Here is a 16502-nt window from a genome sequence, read left to right on the forward strand (position 1 = left end):
AAACTCCTATGTCTTCCTTCCCTCCTCCTTCCTTCCAAGTGTTTCCAGTGTGCCCTTTCAAATTTCTGTTCCCAGGCAGACAGCCTCCATTTCATTCTAACTCTAAGGACCCAGTTTTCCTTGGAAATTCTCATATGAGATTGTTGCTTTTTTCCCTCCACCTCCCATTTCCCTTGGGCTGAAGTAGAGACTGAATGGTTTTGGCTTTTGAGTGCTGCTTCCAGCTCCACAGGCAAAGTCCTCCCTTCTTATGGAAAAGAAAAGCCCCACAAAACCAACTTGCCTCTTAGCCCTCTGGCTACCAACAGTTACAGATCAACTTCAGTCGTTTTAGAGCCTGCATAGAATTCATCGCATTCCATTTGTTACAAGATGAACTTGGACACATTAGAGTGTTAGCGAGTTGGTTTGAGCAGGCAGCAATTCATGAATTGGGCAGTGCCAGATCACAAGGGTAGTTTAGTCCTCTACTGAGGCGGCACATGGGGAAAACTTATATAAGGTGTTCAGGGAAGCAAGATGAAGAGAATATTTGATTGGTTGAAGTAGAAAGTTCACAGTTGGTAGTTTCTGATTGGTTAAGCTTAAGTTTCATTTTACCATTTATATTGTGTTGGCTTTTGGTTCAATAATGTAGGAATCCAAGGCATGGGAGCTGTCTCAGCCTAATGGCCTCCCAATCAATTGTTTTAACACTTGGATGCACGTACCACATCTTTTATAACCACCCCTAGATTGGGACCTCCTGTTGTTTATTCCCCTCTCCTGTTTTTATTTTTATTTTTTTCTATTGCAAACATTGTCAGCTCCAGGAAAGCAGGGAACTTATTTGCCTTGTTCATTGCTGTATACCCCAAGCACATAGGTCATACTAAGAAAATTTATGCGAACATGGAAATAAGTTCAGAAGCATGCAGCATACCCTTTCAGTGTCATACTGGGGCAAGCTAACGCAGAAATTAATTTTCTAGGAGAATTTATCATTGGTTGACTTTTCTATTTACTATTAATTAAGGTCTCAGACTCTGTAAAGACCCATGTTAAGTTATTAATTTTTGTCCTGTCAAAATGCAAATAATTTCTGTCCAGTAGAGAAGATAACTTTAAAGGTTATATTTTATTTCCCTGTAGGCCTTAACCAGTTTGTACCCTACCAATCTTATTCTAACATTCTCTTTTTAAAGGACCATATAAATCTCCTTTCCTCAAAGTTTCCTTTGAGCCAGCTTTACCATATTACTGCTTGTCTCAATAATTAATGAGTTGAATAAAATCTGTGACATGTGTTTATTCAATATTTGTTTGAGAGTCATAGTTTTCATTTTTGAGAATTACATTTTGACAATCATTGTAGGAGCCAAGTAAATAATTGTGGAATGAAAACACATGATGCAGAGAATGTGTCTTCCATGCATTTTGGAAAACCTGTCTGAGTATGTAGTTAGTTAAATTCCTGCCTGTGAAACTGTCTGCTCAGGCAGCGTGGCCACTTGTAATTTTGGTAAATGTTGCCAAATTACCCATTTCAGAAGTTTTGTGACAGTTCCTGGTCCTGCTAACAGGGTAGGAGGGTGCTCATTTCTCCACATCCTCACCACACTGCGTACTTGATTATCAAACTTAAATTGTTTGTCAATCTGAGAGGTGAGAATATTTTAGTTTGCCTTTTAAAATATTCAGAAACAGCCCTTATAGTCTTATTGGCTATTTGTTGAAAACTTGCATCTACTCTTTGACCTCCAGTCTGCCCAGCTCTTTTTATACAACTGTTTCTCTGCCTATCTGGGACTTGTAGACCTTTGACTCTTGCTCCTATTCATTAGCTCCCTTCTCTTCTGTTCTTTCTCTTTCTGGCCTCAATTCCATTATCTGTCACTTCAACCACTTGTGCGTATCATCCAGCCCATTTCTGTAGTTTCTTCCCCTGTGCTCACTCTGGATCAACACAGTTCACCCCACACACACACTTTTTTTATTATTTTTTTTTAACTTCTACAACTGGGCTGCTGAGTGATGCTGAAAAAAGACAAAACTCACATGACCCTACAGACTTTTGCCTCTATAAGTTAATGGATTCCAACTTTTTCCACCATATTTTTAGCTGGTAGTTTCTTTATTCTACAAAGACACTATGCTAATACCTTATGTACTCTTTTTAAAAATATCTCCTAACTCTACTACTTCTCCTTCCAATTTCCATAGATGACTCACTTTCTACTTCAATGAGAAAATCGATGTCAATATTCTCAGTCAGAACCTCCTCTCCTACCTGCTGATGCATGGATGAGCTTATTTGCACCTGAGCCTGTCCTTTCTTTCTTCCCCTTGGTTATGGTGAAAGAGGGCTCGCAGCCTGTCCAAGCCTTAACTGCCCACTTAGGCTCAGAATCCATCCTCTGCCTCCTCGTCAGGAGTATCACCCTTGTCCTCACTTTACTGCATCTTCAACTTCTCAACTTCTCCCTTTTTGCTAGATCCTCCCATTCATTTTTTTTTTTTTTTAAGCAAAGAAGACTTTATTCAAAGCTACTGCAATGGGGACAGAGGCCAGAACCCAGTCTGAACTTGATTCTACCAAAACAAAAGGAGTTAGAGTTTTTATAAGCTAGGGTGGAAAATGACAAATATGTGAGGTAATGCATATGGTAATTAGTTTGAATGAGCCAATTCACATGTATATAAATATATATATATATATATATACACATCTTATACATGGTAAATATATACAATTTTTATTTGTCAATTAAAAAATTAAAAATAAATAAAGCTGGGGTTAGGAGGAGATTCATATTTTAATGTACTAAGTTTCTTTTGTCTTCAAAATGTCCTCTTTGGACGCCACTTCCTCCTCCAGCTTCTGCCCTGCATCTCTGCTGGACATAGCTAAGCTCCATGAAAGAAGAGAAATGTCCCTTTCCTTGAGTGCTGTGAAATCTCTGTGAGCTAGGCCTTCTCCGTCTTGCTTTACTTCGCCATTCTTCCTCCTCCCAACCCTCACGCTGAAGATTCCTTCCAAGTTTTTCTCTCTTCCTTCTGCTTCTTCCCTCCTCAGTCTGCCTATCTTGCTGTCAATTTTGTCCTTTCTCAAGGCTGACATTAAAGCCATATTCTGATGTATACATGATTTGTATCTCCTAGCCAGATCTCATTTTTGAGATATAAAACACTAAGTCCAGCTGATTAATGAGCGTCTACATTTGGATGTCTGTGCTCCAGGCAACTTCAGCCTAACCTGCACCAAAGAGAAATAATCTTTCTTGTTCACAGTAACAATCCCTTCCCCACCCTCCCTCACCACCACCAGGGTAAACACCACACCTCTGTTCCTAATCGTGGGAATGGACCACAGTCAACCTTCTTTCTAAAGCTATGACCCTGAATGGCGTCTTTGATTCCTTGTTACTCCTTACCCCAATTCTTGATCATGAGATCCTCAGCCCCAGGAAAGGTTATAAGAAGACCAGGGCACCCTTTCTGTCTGCTGGCACAGCTTCCTACTTGCTCAACAGGGGCTGGAATGTGGGTGAACACTACTGTGTTCACCTTCCGAGTGCGCCATGCCTCTCTCCAGGAGCCAGCGTTTGCCAACTCTGGAAAAGCCTCCGCTGCTGGCACAATTTTGTAGGCACCAGACACTGGGAATCAGCATGTTCTTGTGCTTTCTTGTAAACCTGTCTGTGGTGACTAGTTCTATCTACCATCTATCTGTACGTCTGTCTGTCCACCTCATCTATCATCTGTCTGTCTGTGTGTCCATCTACCAACCACCTACTATTGTTTATAATATGTAATAAATTTGTATAATGCAAAACTAACTAACAAGGCACAAAAAATTATCTAGAGTGAAAAGAAAGCCTTTTTTTTGTTGTAAAAGCAACATTAGATTTCCCAGTTGTTATTCTATCATGTCCTATAATTCACTCTTTCCTCCAGTGAAAACTACTGCTATTAGTTTCTTGTGTATTCTTCCAAGATACAAGCACACAAACACACACGTACACATGTAGGGCTTTTTTTCCTTTTCTTTTTTATTTGCTACATGAACTGTCCTTAGCTTTCTTTTTCTTCTTAGCACACTTTGGAAATCATTCCACATCACTGTATACTTCAGCCTCATTTTTAAAAATCACTGCACTGTATTCCTAGTTATCACAATTGATTTAACTAGAATTCCCCACTGACAGACACTCAGGTTGTTCCAGACTTCTATTATTATATTAATAAAACAATGCTGCATTTGATATAATTATCTCATTATATTATGATTTCTCTTTATGTTTTTAAAATTTCCCGCTCATTTTAATTGTGTTCACTTTATAATTTGGAAAGTCTGATTTTAAACCTTTTCATTGTACCATTATAACTACCTTTTTTAATATACTTAATTCTCTATTTATTGGACAGCATCTATTTATTGCTCATTATAAACAATGATAAAATTAGTGTATTTTTACTTTTTGCCAACTTGTTTCTTTTTCTTCCACCATCAATTTTTATTGCTTTTTGTTGTTATCATTAGTTTTTTAAGTGTTTACTTTTCTTTTTTAAGCTACTTCTATTGATTGATTTATTAGTTTTAAGCTATATCTTTTGAAGCCCTTCTTTAAACATAATTATATCATTGTATTTCCATTGCTTCTCATCTCTGACCACACTCCCACTTTTCAATAGTTATAATTGTATCTATATGTCTTCACCGTTTATAATTTTTAAAAATATTTGCACACTGCCCTAGTTATGTGCTGTTTTAACCTTAATCCTAAGGGACCCAGGGTTCAAAAATCTACTGTTCTTTTGTGATGTTTTCTATTCATTGGCTTAAGTTCTTCTTCTAATATATACAAGAAGAGCTCACGGGAACTGTATTGCTTGAGTTCTTGCATGTTTAAACATATTTATCTGCTGCTTTTTAAAAAACTTAATTCCTAACTTATTTTAGACTTACAGAAAAGCTGTAAAAGTAACATTAGATTTCCTGAATGTAAACATTTCACGTAACTCTAGCACAATTACCCAAATCAGAAAATTAGTTTGGGTACTATACCATCATCTATTGACTTCTTTGAATTTCACCAGTTATTAAATTAAGATCCCTTTGTTTTCTGCACCAAGATCGTATCAAAGATCTCACATTGCATTTATGTTTCTCCAAAGTCTTCTACAATCTGTGACAGTTTCTCATGATCTTAACACTTTTGAAAGACAGCGATCAATTATTAATATTTTATAGAATGTCCTCAATTCTATTTGTCTGGTGCCATCTTTGACAAGATGGGCACATTCTGGGTCAAGCATGGGCCACTGTCTCCTAATGCTCTCAGCTTCTATGGGGAAGTCTGAGGCCAGCTTGCTCTTTTAATGTTATCTTGGAGGAGATGACCTCTTCCTAGACCGACTAGCAGGAAACCTTCAGCTTGCGGTGAAGCCCAGGATGACACAGGGTCTTCAGTTTCCTTCTCCCAGCGTGACCAAGCTTGGAGGCTGCAGGGCTGCTCCCCAACGTGGCTACAACAATGCAAGGTCTGCTCCTCCCTCCCTGGCCCTGCCTCCCTTGCCGCCCTGTGGGGCCATGGCAGGTGCCACAGCAGGGTATGGGAGATTCCTACAGTAGGACCCTGGTCTTGTGGCTGCATAGCAGGGGTCCTGCTTTTGTGTCTCAGGGTGCTGCCTACTTTGGAGATGCTGGTGCCTCGCCAGGTCTGCTTGAGATGTGCCAGACACCCTCTTCATTCAGCATCCTGCTTGGTGCTCAAGTTTAACTGTCCTTGGCAACCATCTCCATATGTGTTCTTGTGACAGATGTTTCCTTATTTCATCAATGGTGATGTTTACTATTTTGTTTCTCCTCCTCTTGATGTGTTCTGGTGTTTTAAGAGAGAAGAAGGCATTAAAGTCTTACCCTTTTATTTTCAATGCAGAAGTTGCCATTGTGTACCTGTTGATGGGCAGGCTGCCAATGCCTGAGATCCTCTAAGGTGGGGGTGCTATGCCAGAGAAGGAAGCAAGCTCATGCAAAAGTACTGTTGGGAAGCTGGATTATTCAGGCCCCTCAGAGAATGCTATTTTTGCTTTGGCACCCGCCTCCAGGCCTGCCTCATTAAGGATAGATCTCGACTGGTCTAGAGTACATAGTCTGCTACAAAGAACCCCAAATACAAGAGGGTGGCAGGTGAGTCCCAGCATTGATCTGTCTGCCATCAGGAATAACTGTCACTGGCTTTCTAATTAAACTGCTTGGAGCATGACTGACTTTGCTGCTGTCCTTTATGAAATGGATAAGAGGTTTGTAAGTTACTATCTCCTGAGTCTTTTGTCCTGTGTCCCACATGGAGCTCCCCAGTCACCTCCCCAGAAAACACATATTCCTGAGGTTCTCATTTGGAGCTCAGAGTGCATTTTTCTACAGATACAAGATGAAAATGGGATTCATCTTCATTGAAACTTATGCATTAGTATGTTACTGTTGGTTCATCATGGATTAGACTGCTCCTAACTCCCGTATGTAATGCTGTTTCTGGGCGTATAGAGTCCAGATCCAAAGTGCTGCCTTAACACATTCACTGGCTAATTGTACAGCCTGTTCCTAACTGGCCCCTGCCTGTGCAGTGAGAGAGCTCTAATGTGGAACCTGCCAGCTCGGCCTCAGCTGGCACGATTAAGGCACAGGGCATCTCTGAATGAAAGCACCACTACCGCGTATAGCCAAGGTGTGCAGCGTAGGTGACAGAATCCGATGGACTGGGCCAAAACTAGATTTTAGCAGCTTCCTTGCTAGGTCATTGTCCTTGCAGAAGATTTTAAAGCCATTTCCTTCATTAGTAAAGGGCAGAGCTATAATTTAAAGATTTACTTGCGTCTATACCATGAGCAGGAGAAGAGAGTTGGGAAAAATTTAGAGGATGGAGAACTTTGAATCTGCCACTTAACTTCTCTCTCTTCACTATTTCCATCTGAAAATTGAAGATTAAAACTAAGTGTTGAGACAGGAAGATGGCGGAATGGTGGTGACCTCCTGGATTCGTGCTCCCGGAGTGGAAGGCATGGGTCTCGGACTGCCACAACGCTAGAGGTTCACTCCCCCACAAGAACGGCGGTGTGAACCCACGGAGAATCAGCATGGGACAGAGAGAGAGCGAGAAAGGACTGAGGTGATCGGGAAATACATCGCGAAAAACTAGAGAGTGCGGAGGGTCATCAGAGAAGGGAGCGCGGGACGGTTGTACGCACCCCACCAGAGAGTGGGGTGGGTTCAGCCCCACAGGAAAGCATCTTGTTCCCCCTCTGACCTCCACACCCACTCAATTGGGGATTTGCCCAAAGTCGGCACAGAATTGCCGCGGGAGACGTGAGCTCTGCAGAGGAGACATTGGCGGGAGGCTTTTTGGACCCTAGAACACTGTGCGCTGTGCGCGGCTGAGGCGCCTAGCAACTGTCTCCTATACGCGGGCTGCGGGGCTGCCTCCCTCCCGGCTGGAGCAGACGCCGATCTGTCTCGTTTAGGCGGGGCTGGGTTCTCCCGGTCTCGGCTCCTCTGGCCTCTGCCGGTCGCTGAGCGTTCAACCCCAGTGACAGTGCTGCAGACGGGCGATCGCCATTGTTGGGTTTTGCACCCTAAACCCGGTGAAGTGATTGGGTACCGGGCGGCTCCCTTCCCTAGTCCACGGACCGACTAGGAGCTAAGCCTTTGTGTGAACACTGAGTGGTTCCCCAGTCACGAGAGAGTCGAGCGTGGACCTTGCAGACATTGGGGTGGGGAGGACCATCGCCCACGGGAACTGCAGCAGCTGGGGCGCTGGGCGAACGAGGGCGCCGCTCCCCTCCCCCTATCCACTGTCTTTATCGCAGAGAGAGACGGAAACCACCTCGGGAGAGGAAGAGGAGCAGCCCCCCCAGCGGAGGTAGCAAAACCCTGAACAACACGCGAAGGGCTCCCCCTAGTGACAGAGGAGGCAGCTTACCTGGCGCTCACGGCCTGCCCCTTTCCAGACTAAAGCTGAAAGAAGGAATCTTAAGGATTCATCCAGATGGGAAGGGCTCAGCGAAAGAACTCTGGAAGTATAAAGAATCAAGCTGAAACTTCACCCTCAAAGAGGATTACTAGTTCACCACCAATTAACACAAACCAGATTCCAAATAGCAACATGTCACAGGAAGAATTTCAAACATGGATCATAAACACGCTGAACAGCATGCAAGTAAAAATGGATAATCAACATAAAGAAACCACAAAAAAGATCCAGGACTTGGAAGAAAAATTCACCAAAGAAATTGAAATACTGAAGAAAAATCAAACTGAACTCCTGGAAATGAAGAATTTATTCAAGGAGCTACAAAACACAGTGGAAAGTCTCAAGAGCAGGGTAGATCAAACAGAAGAAAGAATCTCAGAGATCGAAGACAACACTTTCCAATTAAATAAGTCAGTTACAGAGCTGAAACAAACAAACATGAGAATTAACCACAGTCTACAAGAAATGTGGGATTATGTGAAGAAGCCTAACGTCAGACTTATCGGCATTCCTGAGGGTGAAGAAGACAATAAGCAAGGGTTGAATAAACTATTTGAAGATATAATTGAGGAAAATTTCCCAGGCCTAGCCAAATCTCTAGATATACAGGTTCAAGAAGCTCAAAGAACCCCTGGGAGATTCATACCAAATAGGAAGACACCACGTCATGTAGTCATTAGACTGACCAAAATATCCACTAAAGAGGCCCTTCTTCGAGCTGTAAGGAGAAAGAATCAAGTAACATACAAAGGAAAGTCCATCCGAATCACGCCAGATTTCTCAACTGAAACCTTACAAGCAAGAAGAGATTGGGGCCCCATTCTCACTCTTCTGAAACAGAATAATGCCCAGCCTAGAATCCTGTATCCAGCTAAGCTCAGTTTTATATATGAAGGTGAAATTAAGACATTCTCAGATAAACAAAAACTTAGGGAATTCACCAAGACAAGACCAGCTCTCCAAGAAGTACTCAAAACAGAGTTACACATGGTCCAGCACAAGAAGGACCCTCGAATGTAACACTAATCAAGAGATAAATATAAAAACCCAGTTATCATAATGGCTCAAGAGAGAAAACAGATCAATGAAATTCAACCCAACTTGAGGAAAAGCAATCTGTCTCACCTATCAGTTCTCTCATTAAATGTGAATGGATTGAATTCCCCACTCAAGAGACATAGACTGGCCCAATGGATAAAAAAATATAAGCCAAGTATCTGCTGTCTTCAGGAAACTCATCTAACCTGCAAGGATGCATTTAGGCTGAAGATAAAAGGATGGAAATCAATATTCCAAGCAAATGGAACCCAAAAGAAAGCTGGCGTGGCGGTTCTAATCTCCGATAACGTAGTTTTTAAATCAACAAAAGTAAAGAAAGACAAAGATGGTTACTATATACTGGTGAAGGGTACAATTCAACAAGAAGACATAACTATACTTAATATATATGCACCCAACCTAGGTGCACCCAGATTCATAAAGCAAACCCTACTTGATCTCAACCAAATGATAGATAACAACACGTTAGTAGCCGGAGATTTTAACACGCCTCTGACAGTTCAGGACAGATCTTCCAAACAAAAAATAAACAAAGAAATAGTGGACTTAAATACAACGCTCGATCAAATGGGCCTGACTGATATCTACAGGACATTCTACCCAAAAACCACTGAATATACTTTCTTCTCATCAGCTCATGGGACATTCTCCAAGATTGACCATATCTTAGGTCATAAAGCATGCCTTAAAAAATTTAAAAATATAGAAATTATACCATGCATCTTCTCAGATCACAGTGGAATAAAAGTAACAATGAACCCTAACAGAAATCCTCACTTCTACTCAAAGTCATGGAAGCTAAATAACCTTCTCCTGAACAATCATTTTATAAATGAAGAAATCAAGTCGGAAATCAAAAGATTTTTTGAATTAAATGACAAAGGAGATACAACCTATCAAAATCTGTGGGACACAGCTAAAGCAGTCCTGAGAGGAAAATTTATTTCCATAAATGCTTATACCAAAAAGACAGAAAACTTACAATTAGACAATCTAATGAATAGACTCAAAGTGCTGGAGAAGGAAGAACAGACCGATCCCAAACCCAGCAGAAGGAGAGAAATTATTAAGATTAAATCAGAACTAAATGAAAAGGACAACAATCAAACCATAAGGGAGATTAATAAAACCAAAAGTTGGTTCTTTGAAAAAATAAACAAAATTGACACACCTCTGGCTAGACTAACCAAGAACAGAAAAGAAAAATCTCTTATAACCTCCATCAGGAACACAAAAGGAGTAATCACGACTGATGCCACAGAGATACAGGATACCATATATGAATTGTACAAAAATCTTTATGCACACAAATTAGAAAACCTGGAGGAAATGGACAAATTCCTAGAAACACACAGCCTTCCCAGGCTCAACCAGGAAGAAGTAGAATTCCTAAATAGACCGATATCTAGATCTGAAATCGAAACAGCAATAAAAAACCTTCCCAAAAAGAAAAGCCCTGGACCAGATGGGTTCACACCTGAATTCTACCATACCTACAAAGAAGAACTGGTGCCCATCCTACATAAACTATTCTCCAATATAGAGAAGGATGGGATTCTCCCCAACACTTTTTACCAAGCCAACATAACCCTAATACCAAAACCAGGAAAGGATGCAACTAAAACAGAGAACTATAGACCAATTTCTCTTATGAATATAGATGCAAAAATTCTCAATAAAATTCTAGCAAATCGAATCCAAGTGCTTATCAAAAAAATAATCCATCACGACCAAGTGGGCTTCATCCCAGAGATGCAGGGATGGTTTAACATACGCAAATCTATAAATGTAATTCATCACATAAATAGAAGCAAAAATAAAGATCATATGATACTCTCAATAGATGCAGAAAAAGCATTCGACAAAATTCAACACCCTTTTATGATAAGAACACTCAAAAAAATAGGCATAGACGGGGCCTATCTAAAAATGATACAAGCCATATATGACAAACCCACAGCCAACATCATACTGAATGGGGAAAAACTGAAAGCATTCCCACTTCGAACTGGAACCAGACAAGGCTGCCCACTGTCCCCATTACTTTTCAACATAGTATTGGAAGTCCTTGCAAGAGCTATCAGGCAAGAGAGCAGAATCAAGGGAGTCCAAATAGGGACAGAAGAGATCAAACTCTCACTCTTTGCTGATGATATGATGTTATATCTAGAAAACCCCAAGATTTCAACCAAGAGACTCCTGGAATTGATTAATGAATTCAGCAAAGTCTCAGGATACAAAATCAATACACACAAATCAGAGGCATTCATATACGCCAATAACAGTCAAACGGAGAACCAAATTAAGGACTCAATACCCTTCAAAATAGCAACAAAGAAAATAAAATATCTAGGAATATATCTAACTAAGGAAGTAAAGGACCTCTATAGGGAGAACTATGAAACTCTGAGGAAGGAAATCGCAGAACATGTAAATAGGTGGAAAACCATACCATGCTCATGGATCGGTAGAATCAACATTGTTAAAATGTCTATACTGCCCAAAGTTATCTACAGATTCAATGCAATCCCTATTAAATTACCAACATCTTTTTTCACAGACATAGAAAAAATAATTTTACGCTTTGTATGGAATCAGAGAAGACCCCGTTTAGCAAAAGCAATATTAAACAACAAAAACAAAATGGGAGGTATTAATTTGCCAGACTTCAAACTTTACTACAAGGCTGTGGTTCTAAAAACAGCCTGGTACTGGCACAAGTGCCGAGACACAGACCAGTGGAACAGAACAGAAAATCCAAATATAAAACCATCCTCATATAGCCATCTAATCTTTGACAAAGCAGAAAAAAACATACTCTGGGGAAAAGATTCCTTATTTAATAAATGGTGCTGGGAAAACTGGATATCCACATGTAGAAGACTAAAACAGGACACACAGCTCTCACCCCTCACAAAAATCAAATCACAGTGGTTAACAGACTTAAACCTTAGGTCAGAAACTATTAGAATTCTAGAAGAAAACGTAGGTAAGACTCTTACAGACATTGGCCTAGGCAAAGAATTTATGAGGAAGACCCCTAAGGCAATCACAGCAGCAACAAAAATAAATAAATGGGACCTGATCAAATTAAAAAGCTTCTGCACAGCCAAAGAAACAGTCACAAGAGTAAATAGACAACCTACAGAATGGGAAAAAATTTTCGCATACTACACATCAGATAAAGGACTGATAACAAGAATCTATTTAGAACTCAGGAAAATCAGTAAGAAAAAATCGAACAACCCTATCAAAAAGTGGGCAAAGGACATGAAAAGAAATTTTTCAAAAGAAGATATAAAAATGGCTAACAAACATATGAAAAAGTGTTCAACATCTCTAATCATCAGGGAAATGCAAATCAAAACCACAATGAGATATCACTTAACTCCAGTGAGAACGGCCTTTATCAAAAAGTCCCAAAACTATACATGTTGGCGTGGGTGCGGAGAGACAGGTACTCTCATACACTGCTGGTGGGACTGTAAACTAGTGCAGCCCCTGTGGAAAGCAATGTGGAGATACCTTAAACAGATTCAAGTAGACCTACCATTCGATCCAGCAATCCCATTACTGGGCATCTACCCAGAAGAACAAAAGTCATTCTATAAAAAAGACACCTGCACCCGAATGTTTATAGCAGCACAATTCACAATCGCAAAAATGTGGAAACAACCCAAATGCCCATCGATTCATAAATGGATTAGCAAAATGTGGTATATGTATACCATGGAATATTACTCAGCTATTAGAAATGATGGCGATATGGCATCTCTTTGGTTCTCCTGGAGAGAGCTGGAACCCATTCTATTAAGTGAAGTATCCCAAGAATGGAAAAAGAAGCACCACATGTACTCACCAGCAAACTGGTTTCCCTGAGAGCACATTTGGGATTCACACCAATTGGGTATTGGACAGAGGTCGGGGCTGGGTGGAAGGGATGGGTGTATACCTACTTGATGAGTGCGATGCGCACTGCCTGGGGAATGGACACGTTTGAAGTTCTCTCTGGGGGGGATGGGGTGGGGGGAGGGGAGGAGTGCACACCTACATGATGAGTGCAATGTGCACTGTCTAGGGAATGGACACAACTAAAGCTCAGACTCGGGGGGATGGGGAGGCATGGGCAATGTATACAGCCTGATCTTTTGTACCCCCTTGATGAGCTGAAAAACAAACAAAAAATAAAAATAAAATAAAAAAAAAAAAAAAAAAAGATAAGAGGGGGTAGATCTGTGTACATAAAGAGGAGCTGGCCTTTGCCAGGGACAGAAAGAGGTAATTCATAGCAACAAGAAAGGTGACAGGGTACAAAAGATACAGGTAGGAGGATAGAAATGGGTGGCAGGAGTTTTTGCAGGTTTTCTTCTGATTGCCTTTATTCTCTGTGCAAAATCGGAAACAAAGACATCAGCTGAGACTAAGGATGGAAGTGATGTTAGCTCTTTCAGGAAAGAGAATATAAAACAAAGGTCTGAGAACATGGAAGAGTGAAGAGATGAGGGAAATACAGCAGGACTACCTGGGCAGCCTTGAGGGCCCCCTTGGAAGTTAGTTATTAATTTCAAGAATGGATGTGTGTTTTTCTCTAACCATTTTCTGCTGGACTAGTGCAGGGATGGAGTAGGTGAAGAGTTCAAGAGGACTTTGTTTTGACCAAGACAGTATGACAAAGCAAAAGAAGAATATGATTATGATTGGCAACAAATCTAAGCTACAAAAGGAGGGACATGATTACATGAGTAGTTGAGAGAAACAGTAAAAGGATAGATCAATGGGGTCAAGGAATCATTACAAAAAGATCAAGAGAATCATCTGGGGAAAGGATGTAGTAATGATAGGGGAGTGCTATGCTTGAAACTGAAATTTTGGATGAGTTTCAGTTATTCATAATGATAAGGAACAAAGTATGTCCATGGAATAAATGGTTGAGAGAACATAGAGGACAAGATTATTGGAAGAAAGGACATTAAGAAGCCAAAAAGTTAACACATTGGAGGAATCATGGTGATGGTTAATTTTAATGTATCAATTTGACTAGGCTAAGGGATGCCCAGATAGCTAGAAAACATTATTTCTGGGTATGTCTGCGAGAGTATTTCTGGAAGATATTAGCATTTGAATTGGTGAACTGAATAAAGCAGATGGCGCTTCCCAATTTGGGTTGGCATCATCCAATCCCTTGAGGGGCTGAACAGGACAAAAAGGTAGAGGAAGGATGAAATCGAGACATCCACATATTCTTGCCCTTGATAGAGGTGCTTCCATTTCTTAGGCTTTCATATTCAGACCAAGACTTATACCACTTCCTCGAACCCACCTGCCTCCACCCCAGATTCTCAGGCCTTCTGACTTGGACTGAATTACACCACCACCAGCCTCCCTGATTCTCCATCTTGCAGAAGGCAGAACATAGGACAGCTCAGTCTCCATAACTGTATAAGTCAATTCCCATAATAAATCTTCTCTAACATAAAAAAAAAAAAAAAACCTAAGTGTTGTTTTTAAATTAGCTGGAAGGCCTGGAGGACGGGCATGTGAAGCTACATCAATTAGAACGTTGTAAGGTAAGAAAAGATGCTGCTTCCCTCCCATGTGTGCTCACACTCTCTCCATCCTGCTAGCTCCATTTCTCTTATCTTATTGACACAGATTTTAACTTCTGCAACCATTATAATTTTAGTCCATTTAGACCTGAGCATTTTCCATGGCCGGATATGCGCCCTCACGGTGCCTTTCTTGAGCTCTCAATAAAACATACACATTCTGACTTTGCAAACTCCCTGTCTGATGTACTGTCAGAAGGTAGAAATGGATTATTAATGATTTATTTTGAGCTGGAAAAGTAGCAGACAGTATGATAATATTTTCATGAATATTTAAACAATGTTAATATGAGTGTTCTGTATCAATTGCATCCTGAGACCTTATTAAATATGAAGAATCCCTATTTCAAGTACAAATACATTTGGAACATATGTAGTCCTTAGTGGAAATGATTACGTGTACACGCTCCACTACGCCAGCTGGAGAGAAGAGTGGCGTTCAGCATTTTGCCCCTGAGATGCTTTCAAGGAAAGTGTTGTCCACAGTGTCCCTCTAAAACCTAACAAGATGCTTAGGATCAGCTGCTCTATGATTTAAACCTCAAGAATAAGAGAGTGTGAACTGTCCACATTGCTGTGAAGAGCAGTTTGTGCCCAGAACACGATGTCCAGGCTGAGTAGGCAGCCGCTGGGAGAGGCCGGGGGGCTTCTGAGAACCTGGAGGTCTTGCAGAAGGACCTTCATGGTACCTTGGTGAGTTCAGATGAGGATTCTGGGCTCCTCCAATTTTATTGGGTGAGAATGACTTCTTTTAAAAGTGCTTTATATATTTAGGATTCCATATTTTGTGTATGTATGTATGCGTAAAAGGAGTTATTTTCTGCAAACAAATTGAAATGGAAGTCACTGAACTCAGCTCGTGTGAGCAGTTGTACCTGAGTCATCATCTGACATTGATGGCCAGGCGGAGGGGTGGTGAAGCAGGCAGATGTCCCAACTCCTAGATGAGCAGGGGCCAGGGACAAGGTACCTGGTGCCAGGGAGCTGGGGCTGAGCATAGCATGGGCTGGGATTGTGTGTGACATCCAGACGGGAGACCAAGGAAAGTTCTAAAGACAGCAGCTGGCAGTGAAGCTGGAAGCAGGATTTAAGGATATAAGACAAAGACGTAATCAATGTAAAAAGATTGGTCTGTGTGAAAATAAGTCAGCAGGAAGAAAATAAACACCAGACCAAGTTGATTCAGAACAGAGGCCAGAGGATGAATGTGGTCGATGTCCCCAGATGTCAGTTTGTGGCCACAGGCAGGACAGACATATCCACCAGGTACAACAGCTGCAGGGTCTAGAGTTCAGGATACTTTACGGGCCCATGGAAATACTTTTCTTTTTTTAATTGGAAGAAAAGAATGAATATAATGTAGCCTGGAATATTTATCTTTATACCAATGCAATCATAAAATTTAATTTTAATATTTTTAAGAAGGAAGGAGCCCCTGAAGGCAAAAGTGCTGCCTGCTTAACCATCAGGAGTGACACAGTGGGAGGGCCCAACTCAGAAGAAATTGCCCCGACAGGGTGACCCACTGTCCCAGTTATTGGCATTGTGCAGTTTCCTGGGATGCAGGATTCTCGGGTCACCCTGGGTGGTTGGTCGGCCTACATATTGTTCCGAAATCCTCTGCCTGGCATTAGACTACCTGCAAGCTTCTTCCCGGGAGGTCTCAGGTGATTCTTCTAAACCAGTGGTTATCAAACTTGACTGTGTCAGAATCACCAGGAGGGCTTGGGGAAACAAGAATTCTGGGCTCGCCCCAGAAATTCTGATTCAGTAAATCTGAGGTACAACCTAAGAATTTGCATTTCCAATAAGTTCCCAGATGGTG

The sequence above is a fragment of the Eulemur rufifrons genome, chromosome 3 (assembly GCF_041146395.1).
Source record: "Eulemur rufifrons isolate Redbay chromosome 3, OSU_ERuf_1, whole genome shotgun sequence".
NCBI lineage: Eukaryota > Metazoa > Chordata > Mammalia > Primates > Lemuridae > Eulemur > Eulemur rufifrons.